The 21,042-nt window shown below is 34.6% G+C and overlaps 1 long non-coding RNA gene across 1 annotated transcript; it reads right to left on the bottom strand.

Annotated features, from left to right (window-relative positions):
* Positions 1-2,604: 2,604 nt before the first annotated feature.
* LOC135365397 (uncharacterized) lies at positions 2,605-20,290 on the bottom strand. The gene is made up of 2 exons (XR_010413113.1): positions 13,861-20,290; positions 2,605-7,777 (listed from the first exon to the last, which is right to left on the bottom strand). It is a non-coding gene; the product is annotated as an uncharacterized LOC135365397 (long non-coding RNA).
* Positions 20,291-21,042: the final 752 nt, after the last annotated feature.

The following is a 21,042-nucleotide window of genomic DNA, read 5'->3' as shown; positions in this document are numbered from 1 at the left end:
CAAACATATAGACTCTGGTATTGTGAAAAATTATTAAATTATAAGAATTAATCAGGGAAGAGCTCAGAAAATTAATATTGAATTACAGAGTATTGGTTAACAAGAGGCTTTAAGAAGCTACACTGTTAATTCTGTTGTCTCCAAATCATCCAAAACAGATGATTCATCTTTCAAGATTTCCAGAGAACAGTGGATTCCATAAGCTTCCTGGATAACCTCTTCCTGTATTAAATAACCATAGAAATGAGAAGTATTTTTCTTTATTTTACTTAATTTCTATGAGGTACAATTAAAATGTTTGCTTCCTTTTCTGATTTCACTGGAGATGAAGAAAGCTGGTCACAAAACACCATTCAAATGTAAGACCACATTTGTCTCGTTCATCACTGTGTCACCTGTTATAGTAAGCGACATGTAGTAGTAGGTGCTTGATAAATATTTGTTGGAAATATAAATTAAAAAATAAAGCCCTTATTTAAGTTAATTTTCAATATTTTTTCCTTCAAGCCAAATAACCTCAGATCTTGTACGAACCTACAATACCATATTGACAATTCAGACGTTCCAAAATCTTGTATAAGAGAAAATTTTAAAACAAAAACCTCACGTGAGCTCATTTTTCCATGGCAAACTTTGATCTGAAGTGACATGAGGATATTTATAGCCTTTCTTTATTGCAGTTGGTGTGCATATTCCTATATTTTGTTGTAGAAATATTAATGTAATGCTGCCCCTGACCCTACCAGGGTGTTATATAACATAAGGTACATGTACTGTCCCTCCACACCTCTCTGAAATTCTATACATATCCACCTATAGCCTCAAAACCTTAAGAAATGGTGGAAATGAATTACTATTATCTCACTTTTTAAATTATTTTAGACAACTGTTCATAAGTTTCCTCCTATATAATGCTCAACTAAGATGTCAATCAATACACACAGATCAACATTAACGTCTCTTGTTTTTCTTATAATAAAGGTACATGTCAGACTTTTTCTAAGGTTTCCACATCTCTGCTCTTCAACCCAGAGGAACCACTTATAAGAAGGGGCAATTCAGTTTCTATGAACCTCCAGTTTTGACCTCTCTTTTCGGAGTGCTAACAAGGATGCCAATTAGTGTCAGTTTGGGTAGCAAAGTTTTCTGATTTTGACATAGTATTATTTTTAAAGAAATGGAGTGTCTCACTTACTCATCTCACATAGAATTGTGATGAGGAAGCTGTAATGATTTTGTATTCACCTCCAATATAGACAAAGCAAACTAATGATCTTAAACTCAAAATCTCTTAAATTCTGTATTTGATGCCTTGATTTATTGTTCTTGGTCGGCAGATACTTTCTAAATGCTGGCATACCTCCCTACTATGTATTTATTATTGTAATATTTGGGAAAACATTTAGCACATTCATGCAATTAAAACAAAGTTGCTCTAATGCAAACAGGATGTTAAAAACCAAAGTTTACATAGAAGATGTACTACAAAATTAGAGTAGAAAAAAAATGATGGAAGTGTAAGTTCAGTGAATTGAGTTAGCCTTGCATGTAGACCAAACAGTTTCTTTATGGTAACTTCTGTAAGAAATACACATATTTTACCCCCACCCCCACCACACACAAACACACACATTCATGCAGAAAGAAATAATTTAAGAACCACATAGATTTCTCCACTTTACTGTGTGAGCTTGGATGAGTCACTTGAAATCTTTAGCTTCTTCATTTGTAAAAAGAAAATAATAGTACCTGCTACTTTGAGCTGCTGAAATATTTAATGTTTAGTAGGCACATAACAAGCATTAAGTGATGGGAAATACAATAATAATGCTAGTGGTTGTTACCTGGATTTCCACTGTACTTGTAATTATTATAAAATAAAGATCTTCTCTGAGGATAATTTTTGGACTCTTAACTTACGTATTCTCCAGTCTACATCTCTGATTCCTTGGATATATGTTTTCATTTGAAGCATTTGAGTTGAAGCACATCTGGTATGTGAGAAGATTTAGAAGGACAGAATACTTCAGATAGGAAAAAGCAGAAATCCTGGAACAGCTGGGCGACTAAAGAAAAGCTTATCGACTAAATGTTACCAACTTTAGCTATGCTATTATGGCCTCATAATAAGAATGTTATCAATGCTAGAAATTGCTGTTATTTTCTTATTAATAGATTTTCATGAATGGTATTTGCTAACATTTGAATGTTCAGTTTTTTTTTACCTTTTTGTTTTATTTAATTTTTTAAAGATTTATTTATTTACTTTAGAGAGAAAGAGAGAGACCACGCACACAGTGGGGGGGGAGGGGCAGAGAGAGGGACAGAGTCTCAGACTCCCTGCTGAGCGTGCAGACTGATGCAGGGGTCAATCTCATGACCCTGAGATCATGACCTGAGCAAAATCAAGAGTCAGACATTTAACTGACTGAACCACCTAGGCACCCCTGAATATCTACAGTTTTAAATCATAGTTGAAATAGTTTTCAAAAATTTCCTTCACCCATAAAACTTGTTTGGTTTACATATTACCATTGGTCTGATCAATTGTGTAAAAGAATGAAAACATTTGCTTACATACAGTTATTTCTTTTTAAACAGAAATTCTCATTATATTCATCTCAGCCAAATCAGAAACATAGTACATAATCAACTTCTTGTTTCTATTGTCCTATTAGTTTTGGACATGGCCCTTTTTTAGCTTGCCCCTTTTTAAAAACCAACATCTATACAAAACATAATCATAAATGACACACACACACACAAAATATATATATATATTTTTTTTTTAAGATTTTATTTATTTAACAGAGAGAGACATAGTGAGAGAGGGAACACAAGCAGGGGGAGTGGGAAAGGGAGAAGCAGGCTTCCCGCAGAGCAGGGAGTCCGATGCGGGGCTCGATCCCAGGACCCTGGGATCATGACCTGAGCCGAAGGCAGACGCTTAACGACTGAGCCACCCAGGCGCCCCAACACAAAATATATTTTAAGATATAAAGAGTAATGCATTTTAGCAAAACTCTGAAAATCAAAATTATGGGTTACAATTAATATTACAAGTACTGCAATGGGGATGAGAGTTTCATTACATTCTATCAGTCTTTAGTAACAGTAATTTAGGTTGAGATGCTGGATCTCCAACACACACACACACACACACACACACACACACACGTGCCTAGCTGCTTTGCTTCTCTGAGCATGGAAGATTAGCACATTCTTTCCTTTTGAGTAAAGCTATCAAACATCTAAGCAATATCCTCTTTTGGACAAATGAAGCAGATGGGTGGCTGTATGCATAATGGTTCAACAGGCTTTATTGTAAATATGTAAATATGAGTATAAGCCTTGGCTCATTTCTTACTAATTTAGGCATATTACTTAACTGTGTTATGACTTAGTGCCCTTACTTCCAAAATGGGGACAATAATCTTTCATCAGAGAGTTGTTATGAAAACTAAATCAATCAATACTGTCATAGCCAAAGTTCTTGGCAGAAACTAAGAAATACATATATTTTAGCTTAAGTCTTGAATAGTCAGACAGCTAACAGACATAGCAAAAAATCATGAGTACACTAAGAAACTCTCAAAGTCCAGGCTGAGATAGAAGATAAGGAAGCTAAGGGACAGATCTCTACAGAGGGGGTTTTAGGGAATAGCAAAGTCCTGTGACTGTCAGGGTGGTTAGATTACTGCCCCCTAGTGGGAAAGGTGTACTATTTCTGGCCATGTTGAGAAGGACACAAATCTAGGACAGTCTGCCATTAGTCCTCAGTGAATTAGCCCCAGGTTCATAATCTTTCCATCCTTTCTGACCCCTATCATCAGCCCAAGTGATTTCAGTCTCTGCACTGAAGACATCAGGATGAAGATGTCTGTATCCCATCCTGTGCTCAACTGTTCCTTACATCCTGTTATTATCCTAATTGGCTCCACCTCTACATAGAAATGAAATGCTCTTCTCTCACTACTGAAAAAACTTTTATGTAAGTATGATATTTGAGTTGATTTCTCAGGACAAGTAGGAAATAGATATTCGGGAATTAAGGAGTCTTTCCCTTTCATGAATCCTGGAATACCATGCTGAAATTTCTCAGCAAATATATATACATCGTTGCTATTCCTCGGAAGAAGGAACAATGAAGATGGGCTATGGCATTCTAAGTGGCTAGGCAGCCACTTACAGTAATGATAACCATTCCGACCGAGGGCTTTAGTTCCAGCCACCAGCGAGAAGCAATGGATAGCGGTTTTGATCTTTGTCCTTCAACACAGTTTATGGCTCCAGAAGGAGTGCTTCCTTGGATGTCCCATTAACAAAAACAACATTGAGCAGAGTCATTAACATGTTATTTTGCTTTGGGAAAGGAATATACTGGACATTTTCATTAGTGTAAAGTATAGCATTATGTTTAACTCTCTTTCCCTCAATATTTAGGAGGACCATTTGGCACATTTTGCATTTGCCATGCCAATTATCAATTTCTTCTTTGTTTTTTGTTTGTGTCTGGTAAATACATCATAATATATTCATACTGTTAACTTGATGTGTGCTCTCTAATCACCATAGATCCAAAATATGTACTTTGGAATTTGTTTTTATAAATTGAAACTTTGTTCCAATGATTAGGTAAAGATGTCAGTGATTTAGGGAGATATGTGCAATTTTTAAATTCACAGATGACTCTTTTCTTTCTGAGCAGAGCTGTATGACAGCTGAGACTGAAAAAAATTTCTCCTCAATAAGAATCTCATTGCAGAAGACTGATAACAGTCCCCACTTGTAAAGAATGGGTAGCCTGAAAATAACAATGACCACCTTGGCGCTTTAAAACCATACAATATCCTGTCGACAACATAGTATTTCTGCCGAAGTGACCATCTGCTTAAGCATGTCAGAAAAACAACTCAATGCAACTTTCAAAATCAGAATGTCATGACTCCAGGATTATGTTTTAAATGATTCAAGGGTAAATTAAATTAATAATACAGAGAAAATGCATAAGAATTATTAGTGAGTTGGGATTCCTGTCATTCAATGAAGTACATTGAATGATAGTTTGGAAGGCTTAAAAATGGCTTAACTTTTTCAGATTATGTAATAATCTCAATCCTTGACATAAATATAAATTACTTTTATTTCCTCTCTCATAATAACTATATATATAATTTTCCTATTGGCATTTAGACCTTTAATGAACTTTTTTACTCTAAGAGACCTGGTGACTTGATTTACTTTTAAAATAGTATCTTCTCTGTGCTGATTTATATAAATTTTTAAAAATTCCCCAAATTAAAAATATTTTGTAGATGAGTGTAAATGTAAATTGTGAAAATCCTGATTAAAATACCTTTGACTAACAAATTCTTACTCAAAATGACACAAATACCTATTGGCATACCTAAAAATAGACCAAAAAAACCCAAGATAAGAATATACATTAATATTAAATTCTATGAATCACAGACAATATACTGCTAAGCTCTGGGAGAAATACTAATATGAGATCCATGGAACAAGATTTAGAAAATCAAAAATAAAATGGGAGTGTATCAATAATTTTTTTCTCATAGAGCATAAAAGTATGTCTACTTGACAATAGGTTTTCAGATACTTCATTGGTTTAGAAAAGGAAATATTTAATCTCAGACCAGCAGAGTCTTAATATATAAAAATCAAATAAACACTAGAAATTGGGTTATAATTCATGTACATTGATCTACCGGCTGCAGATTTAAGGTGGGGTTTCAACTAGCCCCAAAATAGACAAGTAAGTAGAGTCAAGGGCAGGCCCTGTCCACTATATTTTGTCAAATATCAGATTTTGCTAGGTGTCTCATGACATCTATGGGGAAATTACCATAGGTGAAAGGAAAGAGGAAATTGTCCTGAAGACTCAGAGGAAATATATATCTCTAAAATTTATTATAGGAACTGGAAAAATATTTTTGAAATTTTGCCCATTATGATATAGGAGCTAAAGCTATAAAGACAGACCAGACCAATATGACATTAAAGGCAGCTGAGTTTTTTTTTTTTTTTAATTTTATTTATTTATTCATGAGAGACAGAGATTGAGAGAGAGGCAGGGGGAGAAGCAGGCTCCCAAGGAGCACGGAGCCCGATGCAGGACTCGATCCCAGGACGCTGGGATCATGACCTGAGCCGAAGGCAGATGCTTAACCATCTGAGCCACCCAGGCGCCCGAAGGCAGCTGAGTTTTAAGAACTATTGGTTGAGATTAAAAATGATCTGGTTAAGGTTTGAAAAGTAATGTTAGGACATTTGGTGTTTAATTATAGAATTAAAGGATGTTCTGGTTTAAATAAAGACCAAAACAATGTCAAAATCTCATCAGTGATAGGGAAGATGGACTTTCCTAGCATGTACAATATAAGAACAAAAGGGACAAGATGATGATAAATATGGAGGAAAGAAAATGAGGAAACAACTTAAGATGGATAAGTGATACTAAGGAAAGAAACACCTTAAAACCAGTGTCTATCCATTCTTTTCTAATGTTCTCCATTCATTCTGATCAATTTACCATTCTTTGCCTAACCCACTCTGCATAGGCCTCCTTCACTATTATTCCACTGAATCTACCAGAATTACGATCATATTTATCTCTTCAGGCTAAAATCAGTAGTTACTTTGTAGACTTCATTTTTTATTTTTTATTTTATTTTATTTTATTTTAAAGATTTTATTTATTTATTTGAGACAGAGAGAATGAGAGAGAGAGAGCACATGAGAGGGGGGAGGGTCAGAGGCAGAAGCAGGTTCCCTGCCGAGCAGGGAGCCCGATGCGGAACTCGATCCCAGGACTCCAGGATCATGACCTGAGCCGAAGGCAGTCGCTTAACCAACTGAGCCACCCAGGCGCCCTAGACTTCATTTTTTAAAAAAAAGATTTATTTATTTACTTGACAGAGATTGAGAGAGAGAGAGTGAGAGAGCATACTCGAGAAGAGGGGCAGAGGGAGGGGAGACACCCAAAACCCCCGCTGAGTGGGGATCCTGCTGCAGGGCTTGATCCCAGAACTCCAAGATCATGACCTGAGCTGAAATCAAGAGTGGGACACTTAACTGACTGAGCCACCAGGCACCTCCTAGATTTCATTTAAGTCTACTTATCAGCATCATTTGACACAGTTTACTACTCCTTCCTTCTGAAAATACATCCTTCTCTTTACTTCCATGATGGCACACTTCTGAATATTTTTCTATTTTTTCAGGATGCTTTTTCTCAGTATTCTTTGGTATCTCTTTGTTCAACCATCAAATACTGGAATGCACAATGCAGTCCTGGGCCTCTTCCTTCCTCTGTCTACAATCATCTAACCATCTCCCCAGTGATCTCACTCATTGACAAGTGCATGTGTGTGCGTGTGTGTGTATAATTGCCAGATTTAGGTCTCTGATTCATATTTGTTATTGTTGATATGACTACTTGTTGAAAAAGTCAAATAAATTCTCAAACATGTTTCTTAACATGACATAAAGCTCCCACGAGGCTGAATTCCTATAAACCCATCCCCCCCTGAATCTTTCTCATTTTAGTAAAGGTTACCACAAGCCTCCCATTTACTCAATTTAAGAAACCTAGAATCTTTTTTTTTTACTAGCCTTCTCCCCCTGCCCAACTAAAACATCACTTCCCTCCTCATCCAGGTCCTCATCTTCTTCTTCTTTTTGCCTTTCAGACATTTTCCTGCGCTTATTGTTACTCATTGATGATCCACTTGCTAAACAGCAGCCAGATAATTTTCTAAAAACAAAAATCAGATCATGTCACTTCTTATATAAAAACTTACAAGTCCTTTCCAATGCACCAAGAATAATATCCAATCAGAATGACACAAAACAATTACTAATAAAATAAAGGGCAAACAAAACCAAAGGAGCCAGAATAGGAATATAAATTTCAAGCAAAGTAAAATCAAGATAATCAAATCAGTGACCAAAAGTTATTTTTAAAGTGATAAAATAAAATATATAATGAAAGTTATAAAATTCATAAGCATTTATGTACAAAGAGTATAATGAACATATGTAATGGTAATAGCTATAATTTGAATGCTTAACATATGTTAGGCATTATGGAAACTTCATTATTTTATTTAATTTTCAGAAAACATTATCGAAGAGTGGCTCAGTCATTAAGCGGCTGCCTTCGGCTCAGGTCATGATCCCAGGGTCCTGGGATTGAGCCCCGCATCGGGCTCCCTGCTCCACGGGAAGCCTGCTTCTCCCTCTCCCACTCTCCCTGCCTGTGTTCCCTCTCTATCAAATAAATAAATAAAATCTTTAAAAAAAAAAAAAGAAAACATTATCGAGGCCCATTCACTGGTTAAGGAACCGAGGACCCTAGTTACATAGGTCACAAGGGATGGAGTAATAGTACAAAGTAAGTTCTGGGTGTTTCCACAGATTATGCCTATTATACCAAACAACACAATGATACTAAAAAATAGAGGATAAATTGAACACAACTATGGTGAGAAACTTCAACTCTGTTTTGATAACTTTGACAGATCAAGTAGATAAAAACAAAGAAATTTGGATTATATAATTGCTATGGGAAGACTTTGGGACAACCTCCCAAATAGGACCTGATTTTGTTTCCTTTTTGTAGGGAGGAAATGGAGTTAATAGGTTGAAGGTATTATTTTTAAAGAAAATACATCAAGGCCTTACGTATCCAGTCTAGGAAATAAGTTGTGTGTTTTAGTGAAAGCAGTCTCCTTTAGAGAAGGAGACTTAAGTGGTTTCTGAAAGTCTTTCCATAAGGATTTTTGTTTGTTTTATAATTATGTTTCTAAAAGTCCTTTTTTTAAAAAATTTTATTTATTTATTTGAGAGAGAGAGCATGAGCAGGGAGGAGAGGGAGAAGGAGGCTCCCCGAGAGCAGAGAGCCTGACATGGGGCTCGATCCCAGGACCCTGAGATCACGACCCCAGCTGAAGGCAGATGTCCAACCAACTGAGCCACCCAGGTGCCCCTAAAAGTTCTTTATTAAGTGTCCTTCATTGGAGACTTATGCCAACTCATTATGTATGTATACACGTAAGATTGTGTATATATACAGATATATATTTATATATGTGAAACATGTTATATAGATTGTTAGAATGTTTTATTTCATGATACTGGCTGCCATAGCTGGTAACACCCTCAGATTTCCACCCTCTCTTTTGAATATTCTCATTTTGCACTAGTTCAGGAGCCTGAATATTTTTATATGGTTGAAGATGAGGTATGGTGTAGATATTATCTATTAATGTAATTTACCAGGTAAAAGGTAAGGCTGGTTCTCTTTAACAACTTAAATTTCCAATGTCTTACAATTTAAGGCTTCTTTTTTATGGATACAGCTACTTCACACGAAAACGAAAATGGGAACCACAAAGACAGTGAGGTGGACCCAAATGTGTAACAGACATTAATATGTAACAAGTACAGTCAGGGGCAAGACTCAGGTTGAGAGGTAGGTAGCAGATGTAAGCGACTCCAGGGGTCATAACCTTTTTGGTAATCAAGAGAAGTGTATCAGTCTGAAAGTTTGTGGTGGGTTTACCTCTAACCTAGAGCAGGCAGGTTTGTAGAAGTTCCCTTTGCCTTTGTGTTGGCTGTCTTTGTTCCTGATCTTAAGATGCAGTCCACCTTTCTAAGGGTTGTTTCGTTTCATGACAAAAAGATGTTAATCCTTTGGGTAAGTAAGAATTCCTTCCCAGATGTGTGGTTTACAGCATCCTATCTTGGATTTTTGCATAAAGATGTTGGAGGGGTAAATGTATGAATACAGAAGTGAAATCTATCCAAAATTCATGGATTGAAAATAAACTTTGACTTTTTTTTTTTAATTTGAGAGAGAGTGTGCACGAGTGGGGGGGAGGGGCAGGGGCAGGGGGAGAGGGAGAAGCAGACTCCTCACTGAGCAGGGAGCCCAACCCCAGGCTAGATCCCAGGACCCTGAGATCATGACCTGAGCTGAAGGCAGACACTTAACAGACTGAGCCAATCAGGCGTCCCTAAACTTTGACTTTTTTTTTTTAACGTTTTATTTTGTTTTTTAATAATTTTTTTTAAGGATTTTTATTTATTTATTGAGAGAGAGAGAATGATAGAGAGCATGAGAGGGAGGAGGGTCAGAGGGAGAAGCAGGCTCCCTGCTGAGCAGGGAGCCCGATGCGGGACTCGATCCCAGGACTCCAGGATCATGACCTGAGCCGAAGGCAGTCGCTCAACCAACTGAGCCACCCAGGCGCCCAAACTTTTGACTTTCTTTTTGCTGGTCCCGTCCAAGTTGAATTGAGTTAAACTGCCAAAACTGAAATTAATATTAACCATAAATTTAGCATATATTTTCTTTATTCCAGAGCCTATCACCTTAGGACCAGAGTAAGAACTTTAAACTTGTCAATTGTAAATTAGATATTTTAGAGATATAGTTGATTAACCCATTTCTCTCACCCTCCCTAAGAAAACAATGAGGAAAAATATCTAGATATGTTTTTATTTAAACGTGGGACAGGCTTGTAATGGTAATTAATTAATTGTTACTTTTACTCTCCACCTGTCCTTCATTATTCTAAGATGCAGCTTGATTATAAAAATTTATTAGCTAATCTTCTGAGATCAGATAAGATCAGGTATGTTCAGGGTGGTATGGCTGTAGACTAGCTAATCTTGATATCCAATATTCCCTGGCTTCTTCCTGTTTACCAATCACAGATGAGATGCTGGTCTAGACTTGTCTAAAGTAGTTTCTTATCAGGTGGGTAAACTTACTATATGAATTCCCTTCAGTCCAGAGAAATTGATCTCTATGTAAAACAAGTAAACGTTGCTCAATGATTAATCTCAAAAGAGCTAAGCCAACCACAGATGTGTGTTTTACTTTGTACCTTGCTTGGAAAGAAGAAACAACCACATAAAGCCCACAAACTCTAAGTAGTAATTTTACTACAAAGAATATGAATAGTTTGTTTTTCATATTAGTGCAAATAAATAATATAAAGAGATTCATAGGGATTTATTATTTCAGAAATAAACCAATTCTTCTGTTTTCTATTTTTTTCTCTCATGATTATATGATCTATAAACAACAACAGATTCAATGTACTTTTCTGCTCTTTAAAAAAAGATATTGAAAAAGATATTGATAATCTCAATCTTGTTTTCTAAATTAGAAATCCTTGACAAATTTTTAAGGTTTGATATTTTTTTCTATTTATTCTTTAATCAAATTCTTGTCAATATTAATGTATACATTTATATATCCATCATCAATTAATCAATTATCTTTAGTAGAAGATCTCCTAATTAATCTCTTAATTTAACAGGTGAATTAAGTTTTCCATATAGCATGCTGTCTAAGGCCCCTGGCATGCTGAAAGTTTATTGCTCATAGGGTATGCTCTGTATATACCAATAGTACTTGCTACTGCAATCACAAAAGTTTAGATAAATATAATATAAACTCATGACAAATGTATAGAAAAAGATCTTTAACTCAATGAAATAAAAATTGAATGCTTTGGAATGGTTTGATATATGTAAATGGCTAAAAATTTTGATGATTGTAAAGACTGGAATAAAAATTGGAAAGGTTTGACACTCATTTTGCTTTACAAGTATCTTCATATTCTGTTTTTACCTTAAAGACACTGAAGCTGAAAACTGGAGATGATGCATTAGAGATAGTTTATGTGAATGGTCAACAATCTAATTCATCTTTGGCCAATATCAAATTGGTGGATGGATGTTTCTGTTTTAAGTCTAAATATTATGTACAATGTTTTTCATATATTTAATATATTTATGTTTTTGTATCCTATATTTTTAGGACTTGCTACTGAATTAACTCTTTTGACTAACCAACACGGTATGTCTTTTGTGCAATAGGACTTACAATTTTTATAATTTATCTATTTGTAGGTTTTTTCCATATAGAGTTAAGGTGCATGATCAAAGCCATCATCAGGGTATTATATATAATGATACCACACATTATAACAATATATTCAGTTTATTATAGAATTCTTTTAAGTATAGTTATATGAATAATAATACTCACTTAATTTTAATTTAATTTAATTTTAATTCTAGAATTTCTATTCTTTATCATGAGAGAAGTGGAAATATTCTTAACCAGATGTAGGTTAAGTAAAAAGTTTGTCCTTTCTCCTCGTAGTAAAGTTCTAGGGATCCATTTCTTTCTTGCTTTTTTTTTTTTTTTTTAAAGATTTTATTTGTTTGACAGAGAGAGAGGGAACACAAGCAGGGGGAGTGGGAGAGGAAACACAAGCAGGGGGATTGGGAGAGGGAGAAGTAGGCTTCCTGCTGAGCAGAGAGCCTGACGCGGGGCTTGATCCCAGGAGCCCGGGATCATGACCCGAGCCGAAGGCAGACAGTTAACAACTGAGCCACCCAAGCGCCCCTCTAGGGATCCATTTCTTATGTCTCTTGTTATATTAGACCATGGGCTGATTGGATACCGTTTTTATATCAACATTACCCTTAACAGTAAAAGAAGTTAGGTTTCCTTGTCTGAAATCACTTACAATTTAGAGTTTAAATTTGAGTCTAAATCAACAGCATTTTTAAGGCATTTTTCTGCTTTCCAAATTGCCCAAAATATCTGTTAATTATCACTTGGTCTTTCTGCTTTTGTCTTTGGGCTACCATTTTTCTTTATCCCTTGACTGGACTGTGTTCTGATCTGCATTTCTTCATTTGGGCAAAAGCATGCTGCAGCTCTCTTACACCAACTCCTTCTAATCTGTGCATTGTTTGGTCAATTAGTTCTATTGTCCAAGAATAGTCAGATTTTCATTTCATTCATTTTGTGGGTACAGAATGACTTTTGATTTAAATCAGAGGTATATAAAATGATTGTCAGACAGTCATAGAAAGGTATGCTCTGCATTATAGAATTAAACATGCCCTCTGGCCATAGCATCTTGAAGTTTTACTATTTAATCTTTCATGCTCACTGTTGTGTAGACCATAAGAACACTCCCAAATTTTCACTTTCAGTGGCTGGTAAGCTTAGATAGTTTAAAATTTATATTAAATTTCATCTATCTTATCTTTTAAATTTATATCTGTATGTTTATAGCCATTATTGGTCTTTTATAAATATACATGTTCATATATATGTATATACATATATGTGTATATATATGTTTGTGTCTTTATATATTCCCTATATGTAGCATGGCAGGTATATGACAAATTGGCCACTTCCCACAGAAAGCAAAATCAGTAGTTTGATAAACAAAGGATAACATGTATTTTTCCTCTAAACATGATCTGAATTTGTAATTTTATAGAGACATCAAAATGAGCAACAACTCCTGAATGTATTATGAAATTCTCATTATGGTCCTAGAAAAAAAGTTCTGTGTATGTGCAAATGATATTTTATCATAATAGAGCAATATTCATGTAGTTCATCAGTCTGTGGTGGCAGTTTTCAGCCTGTCTTCCTTTGCTACTGGTTTTATTTTTAGTTTTTCTTTGGAGACAGACAGAAGCAGATATGTAAGTCCTCAGAATGACAATACCTTTCTTCTATAAAGCTCAAACAAAATCACACAATCATGAATCTCAAAACAATCCCAGATTAAACCTAGGGATTTACTATAAAGAGAACTACTTTAAGAAGAATTCTAATAAAATTCTTAGAAAAACTTATCTGAGAAAGATCAAGCTATTTTCTATTTGTTTAAAATTTTTTCTACCTCTTTTAAATTATTTTAAAAGGTCTTGTAACTTCTTAATATATAACAATAAATTTCTGCATTAACTTCTTTATATCTGATACAATGCTTGGGGTACACTTACCCTCCTGAAAACTTGCAGTATGACACAAACTTAAGAGGTTTTTGATGTTTACCTCTAGAGGATTTGTTCGTGAAAGAGTAATATGAAGTTTCTGTTAAGAAAGATAAACTTTTATTGTCAGTATTATTATTACTAGGAGAAATTTATGGTTAGCTATTTCTGAATGGGAAATGGTGCAAGTTTTAAATCAGCTTCCAGCTATTTCTTGCTTCTGATACCATGAATGCTTCTACATTACAGTTTCAGAATGATATACGTAAAATGAATATTACTGTTTAGCCTCAGCTTCAGGTCCAAATCCCTACCAAAATTCATCCCCTCCCCTATATATCTTAAAAGCTGTCAAACTAAGGCTTTTTATTCCCTGGCTCCATCTGGTCCTGCTTGACATTCCAAGGGCAAGGGTGCTTTCCAAAACTGATGTGGAAGAAATAACCCTTCTTCAACAGCCCCTGACCTGGTTTTCTCTACTTCAGTGTGTACCTCTTGAGACTGACTTTTCTTTCACAGTCTTTTATGCTGGATTCTATTTTGATTATTAAATGTTAGAATGTTACCCTCTGTCATTGAGCCCTCTTCTGCCTATATACTCTCTCTAGGTGGCTTCATGGTTTCATAGGTATAAATAAAATCTATGTGTTGATAATTCTTAAGTCTACAATTATATTCCTTACCTTCCCAGGAACTCTGGATTCACATATTCTGCGTACTACTTGATATATCCCCATGTGTAACCACTAGGCACCTCAAACTTAACGTGATCCAAATAGAAATCCTGATTTTCATTACAAGTCTGCTTTTCTCGTACTCTTGCCCATTTCAGTAAATGACACTACCATCCACTCATTTGTTAAAGCCAAATTTCTACAGCTGGGCTAACCAATATGGTAGCCACCACTTGCATGTGGTTATTTAGTAAAACTAAAAATTCCATTTCAGTTATATTAGTGACATTTTAAGTATTCAACAGTCACATATCTAATGGCTACCACAGTAGACAGTACAGATATAAAACATTTCTTTTACTTCAGAACATTTTATTTAACAGTACTGGTCTAAAGTCATCATTTCTATCTGTCTCTCCCTCACCATACATCTCGGGTCCTATCTGCTCAATCAAAATAATGTCCTCTACTCAAGAAACAAAAGGGTATCTAAATTCATTTATAATTATCCCAAATTTGTCCAGTTGATTTTTATCTCTCGAATTACCACATTGGTCAGAGCTGTCATAACTGCCTCCTGCAGCAGTCTTCCAACCTGTCTCCCAGGTTGTCCCTATCAACTGCTTCTTCACAGAGCAGCCAACAGGATCTATTTAAAACATAAATTAGGTTATGTTATCCTCTTGCTTTCAACCCAAATCCTTTGATGATTCCCATTGTTCAAAGAACAAAATCCAAACTTCTTATCCTGATGTACAAGTTCATTATGACCTGGCTTCACACTTATGTATTGTATTTTTCTCTATTGCTCTAATAAGAATTTAATTTCTTTGAGAACCAGAGTATTTCTTACCTGTTTTACCACTTTATCTCTAGTTTCAAAGTTGCGCCTGGCACACAGTGAAGGATTAAAACATATTTTCTACATGAATTGATGTAAAATGAAAGAACTATGAAAAGATAATTTTGACTTTCAAGATATTCCCATCTTTTTTGATTTTATATATGATCCATGAAATTAAAATGAGATGTGAACAAGAGTGTGGATTTTTAATCTCCCCATTTATGATTAGAAGATGTAGTAATAGTTGATACAATCGAAATGAGACTTTTGGAAAAATTCGTTTATTAATTCACTGAAAATTTCCTGAGCCACAGGGCACTGTGCTAGTTTTCCCCTGGGGGGGAAAAATGCTCCTAAGATTCACCATACCATTAATGAAAACCATGCTTAGTATGTTTTTTATTTATAAATCTATAATTTGACAAAACATAAAAGGAACTACAAAATTGATAGAAAGTCCTGAGTGATGAAATTCAATATTATTTCATTTTTAATTTTGAAAAACACGTAATTTATACTTATTGAACATAAAAATTAGTAAATATAAAATTTAGGTTTATGCCTTAATGCAATGTATATTCTTAATAACTTTTTATGTTTTACTCTTAATTATAAAATTTATATAAAATGTTGGAAATGCATAATTTTTCTTTTAGTGTTTCCATTTTAAATATTTCAGCTGCTCTTTTCTAGCCTTTCTTCATCAAAATTTTGAAACACACTGTATTCACATTTTATAAAACGGATGAAATAAAAATAAAGTCACTGAAGGATATAAAAGTATCTTAATCTCTGTTCTTGGGAAATAAATTTTAACTTTGGGGGCATCATCTTTAGATCATTTAGATTTCTTGCTATATGGTCCTCTGACTACCAACATCAGAATCAACTGGGTGTTTGTGAAAATGGAGATTCCCGAAAGTCATACACATAAAATTAAATGGGGGCATAGATGGAGCATAGAAATTCACCTTAAAACAACAGCAACAACTCATGGTGATTCACTTTAAATTTTCTAAAGTTTGAGAATGAATAATCGGTGTTTGTAATGAAGTTCAATGGAATCATCCAAAGCAGACTTTAATGGCTTTGTGTAAATAGCCCTACACTGTTATAGTTTGATTAAAAAGAATAGGAGCTGTTTTATCTGAAAAGTATGCAATATTATGTGACAGGGTGCCCTCTCTTAACCTCAAAGGCTCTACTCTTACATGCTCATCTTTGTACTTGGAAGTCTTTTATTATCAAGCTTTTAGGCTTAATAAAATCAAGTTTGGGTTAAAATTAAAATGCCTATTTAAGAAAATATAATTTATAGCTATTACTAATTCATCATGAATCCTTTTATTAGACTAATTTCAGGAACATAGCAGGACCCGAATGACTGAAACAGAAATTTGTGGAAAGAATTGAGAGCACAAGGAAATTTGGCTAAGCACAGTCTGAGTAATCAATCAATTCAATTCACAAATGAATCCTGGTAATTGTGTTAGATGTAATGGGAAAGCACAGAGATAACTTTATCTCCCACCAAGGGACTTAAAATACATGGAAGAGGTAAGTTATGTGCCCAAATATTCAATCACATTAAGTAAAAACTGCTACAAGAAATGTATGAAGAGTACAAAGGAGGCAGTGATTCCTAAGGTGAGGAAATATGCCTCACAAAGTTCCTTGCAGGAACTACTATTTATTTATTTATTTATTTATTTATTTATTTATTTATTTATTTATTTATTTATTTTTAAATTTTATTTATTTATTTGACAGAGCAGGAACACAAGCAGGGGAGTGGGAGAGGGAGAAGCAGGCTCCCCGCTGAGCAGGGAGCCCGATGCGGGACTCGATCCCAGGACCCTGGGATCATGACCCGAGCCGAAGGCAGACGCTTAACGACTGAGCCACTCAGGCGCCCCAGGAATTACTATTTAATCTTCACCTTTAAAGTAGAAAGAATTTGTGTATAAGTAAACTCCAGAGGAACCTAATACCACTGGGTATGGATGTTATAGTTGCTGAGTATCCACTAAGGGAGAGCAAAGGCCTAGAATAAAGAATACAATAAATACTGATGACAGAATACACTCTTTCATATTGAGGTTTAAAGAAAATTCAAATATGACATGAGTATGACATGAGGCCTTTTCTTATTTACCATTAAGATAATAGAAACCTATGGTTCCAGTCTAGTCAAAAGCTCTACCATAGAGTAACTGAACTCAGGCAGCTACTACCACAGTAGGTAGGCATTAAAAGTTGATAGTACTTCCTTCCACATTGCACATCCTAAAATGTTATTATTTTGGCTTCTTTACTAAAAATAATGCCCTTTCTAGAGCCTGACCATTATAGATATTAGGTATTAGAACCTGGCACTTATGCCAGAAAGAATATTCAAATAGCCCATGACAATATAACAATCACAGGGACATTTCCAAAGAAATTCCCATACTATTCACCAATGCCAATGACAAAATAGAAAATTAAAAACTCCAGCTGTTGTACATCTACCCTTTGTGAAATGAGAGCATGCAGAGGTTGTTAGAATAATCACCAAGCATACTTTTGAAAAATTTTCTCCAGGATTAGAATAATCAATAAAATCTGCGTAGAAGATGAGACTGGAACCTAATCTAATCTTTTCTTTTTAAAGGATTTTATTTATTTGAGAGAGAGAGAGAGTGTGTGTGTGTACAAGCAGGGAGAGGGGTACAGAGAGAAGCAGGCTCCCCGTGGAGCAGGGAACCTGACGCTGCTCGATCCTGATACTGGTCCTGGGATCATGACCCGAGCCCAAGGCAGACACTTAACTGACTGAGCCACCCAGGCACCCCAGGAACCTAATCTAAAGCTGTTTTTATTTTCTTATCTAAAAATGAACAAAACTAACTCTTCGGAGTTGAGACTGGAAATATACAAGTTTATAGAGAGAATTCAGAAAATATTTAAGAGTAGCAAAGCACAGAAAAAAGTTAATTAATACAGTAATTTGCCCTTCCCTGAGGAATCAGATACTCAGTGATTTTAATTTAAAATGTATTACTTATATAGGTTGCTTATACTAAAAAATTTCATTTGTATAGTATGAAAAATCAGATAAACATTGTACATAAGCAATCATTAAGTGACATTACAAATATAAACACATTCAGAAGACTGACTTTGTAGGAAATGCCGTGTAAAGAAGGAAATGGGAAATCTATTTCATGACTTGGAAAAAATGCAAGAGACAGTAGTTTATGATGTCAGAAATGCAAAAAGAAAGAAAAAAGGAAAAAATAAACAGCATCAACACTGGAGTAAATACACTAATTCTGAGGCAGAGGGAGAGGGTAACAAAATGGCCCCACAATGTGAAACATCTGGTCATTGAATCAAAAATGGACTTGAATTGGAAACAGACAGATGGCATAAACACTATTATCACAAAGAAAGCTGTTGCTTAGAATAGAGATCTAGGATATTGACTTTGGCAGTAGGTCTTTACTTTGCATTGCCAATGTTATTCAAACTGAATGGAAAATCAGGGAAGGTAGATCTCCTTGCTTCACATTTCTTCAGGCCCATTCTTGCTCTTTTAGATAGATAATCACCTACTCTCATGTAATTAAACAAATAGGTAAACCATCTCTGTTTTTGACACTATGCACACATACATATGGTAAAAGAAAGGGCTCTCATCCAAGCATTTAGCTTTCTTTTGGCAATATTAGCTCAAAATAAGTTTCTAAGTATTTTTATTATAAAGAGGCTAAAAATTTATCATTCTTAAAGTTGAAAGTAAGGATTCAGGAATAATTATCTAAATCATTTTTTTTAATAGTGCATATCAAAACACGGTAAGAAATTCAAACACAGTGAGATAACCAGGTGATAGAAATATTCTCATCTACCTTTGGTTTATCAGATGGGACTTACAGAGTTGTTAAAGATATTTAATCATTACATTCAAGTCTAATCTATAAATCCATTTTAAATAGGCTTTGTCACAGAGCATTTAGTAAAAAAGTGCCAGTGATAAGTGTTTTTAATAAAATTCTTTTCAGAAATATCTTATTTATGCACTGATTTTATCTTTTAGCTTTTTTGTACATGGAAGAAAGCATTATTCATTTAAATCAGTGCTCAGACTCCAATACTGATTTGTTTGAGAATCTGATGAAAATGAAGGGTATTCCTTCCTGAAGAATGCACATGCACACAGAATTTTTCAAATACTTTCAAGAAGTTTATCCTTTGAAATTCCATACTTGGGGTCCATGGATCTAGGGTAGAGAATCTCTGGTTTCAAACAAATTTAGAGATAATGTTAGCAATCCTTTATTTAACATTTATAAATATGGTAGATTTTGGGTGTAATGATAGAGCTCACTTTCCCAATTGCCTACTTAATTCACTGTTCATGTGTTTAAAATCCTTAATAGTTAATTATCTAACTTTCTTTTCTGTTTTAGTTGTCTATAAGTTCTACTTTATAATATATCAAAATAGGGGCACCTGGGTTGCTCAGATGGTTAAGCATCTGCCTTCGGCTCAGGTCATGATCCCAGGGTCCTGGGATCAAGTCCCGCACCTGCTTCTCCCTCTGCCTTTCTCTCTGTCTCTGTCTCTTATGAATAAATAAATAAAATATTAAATATATATATATAATATATCAAAATAGGTGAAATAGTTGAAAGGGATTAGGAGTACACTTACCATGACAAGCACTGAAATGTATAGAATTGTCTAATTACTATATTGTACACCTGAAACATATATAACACTGTTAACTATGCTAGAATTAAAAATTTTTTTAAATCACAAGAGGTTAAGAATTCTAACAAGCTGAGTCTTAAATATTACCTTGATAGAATTATAATCCAATGAATGTAGAAAACAAACAAACTTGGTGGACAAAGATATTTTAATCTGTTATGACCCTGCTTATTATCATACTTTTTCAGTGCTTTTGGAAACATGCTTTTTCTAATGGTTTTACATTATGGGTACATCCTCATAATTCCATTGTTTATTTATGATTTCCTTCCTTTAAATTGAACCAAATTTTATTTCTTCCATTTGTAAATACAGAGCCTTTGAACTGTATCTTGATAAAAATAATAGGCAACACTTATTGGGCACTGTGTTAAGCCCCCTACAAAAATAACTTCAACTGAATTCTCACAACAATCTAGGAGGTAATGAGGATGATTAAAAACAACAACAAAATAATAAAATAAAATTTGCCTCCCTATAATTTCCATTAATTACTCCCAATTCTGTTCTCTGGAATAATCTAGAACAACTCTATTTTGATAACAGATTTTTTTTTTTTAAGATTGTTTGAACATTAAAGAGGAGGAAGGAAACTTATAGATCATTTTAGATTAAATTTTTCAGTTTACAAGTGATAAAATTGAGACAAAAATAACTAAGACAAGATATGTATTACTTCTGTCAACAGCATTTTACCAGGATGCCCTATGTGCCATTAACCTTTCTTTAAAGCATGTTCTGTAGATGATTCCTTATCCATCCCTCCTCCCAATTGCTCTTTTCAAGGCTCTTCATTAGTGTGGCACCAGGAATCTGTCATAAGGCTTCACTTGGGGCTTGAACAGCAAGTAGTAGAATTTGTGCTTGCTTTGAAATGACCAGTTTTATTCAACAATTTTTTTTAAAAAATCTTTT

Source organism: Mirounga angustirostris, unplaced genomic scaffold (genome assembly GCF_029215605.1).
Source record: "Mirounga angustirostris isolate CCGP_5_RB_7025 unplaced genomic scaffold, mMirAng1.0.hap1 SCAF_7, whole genome shotgun sequence".
NCBI classification, from domain to species: Eukaryota; Metazoa; Chordata; class Mammalia; order Carnivora; family Phocidae; genus Mirounga; species Mirounga angustirostris.
The sequence above is the reverse complement of the archived record's forward strand: the minus strand, read 5'-3'. Positions and strand labels throughout refer to the sequence as shown.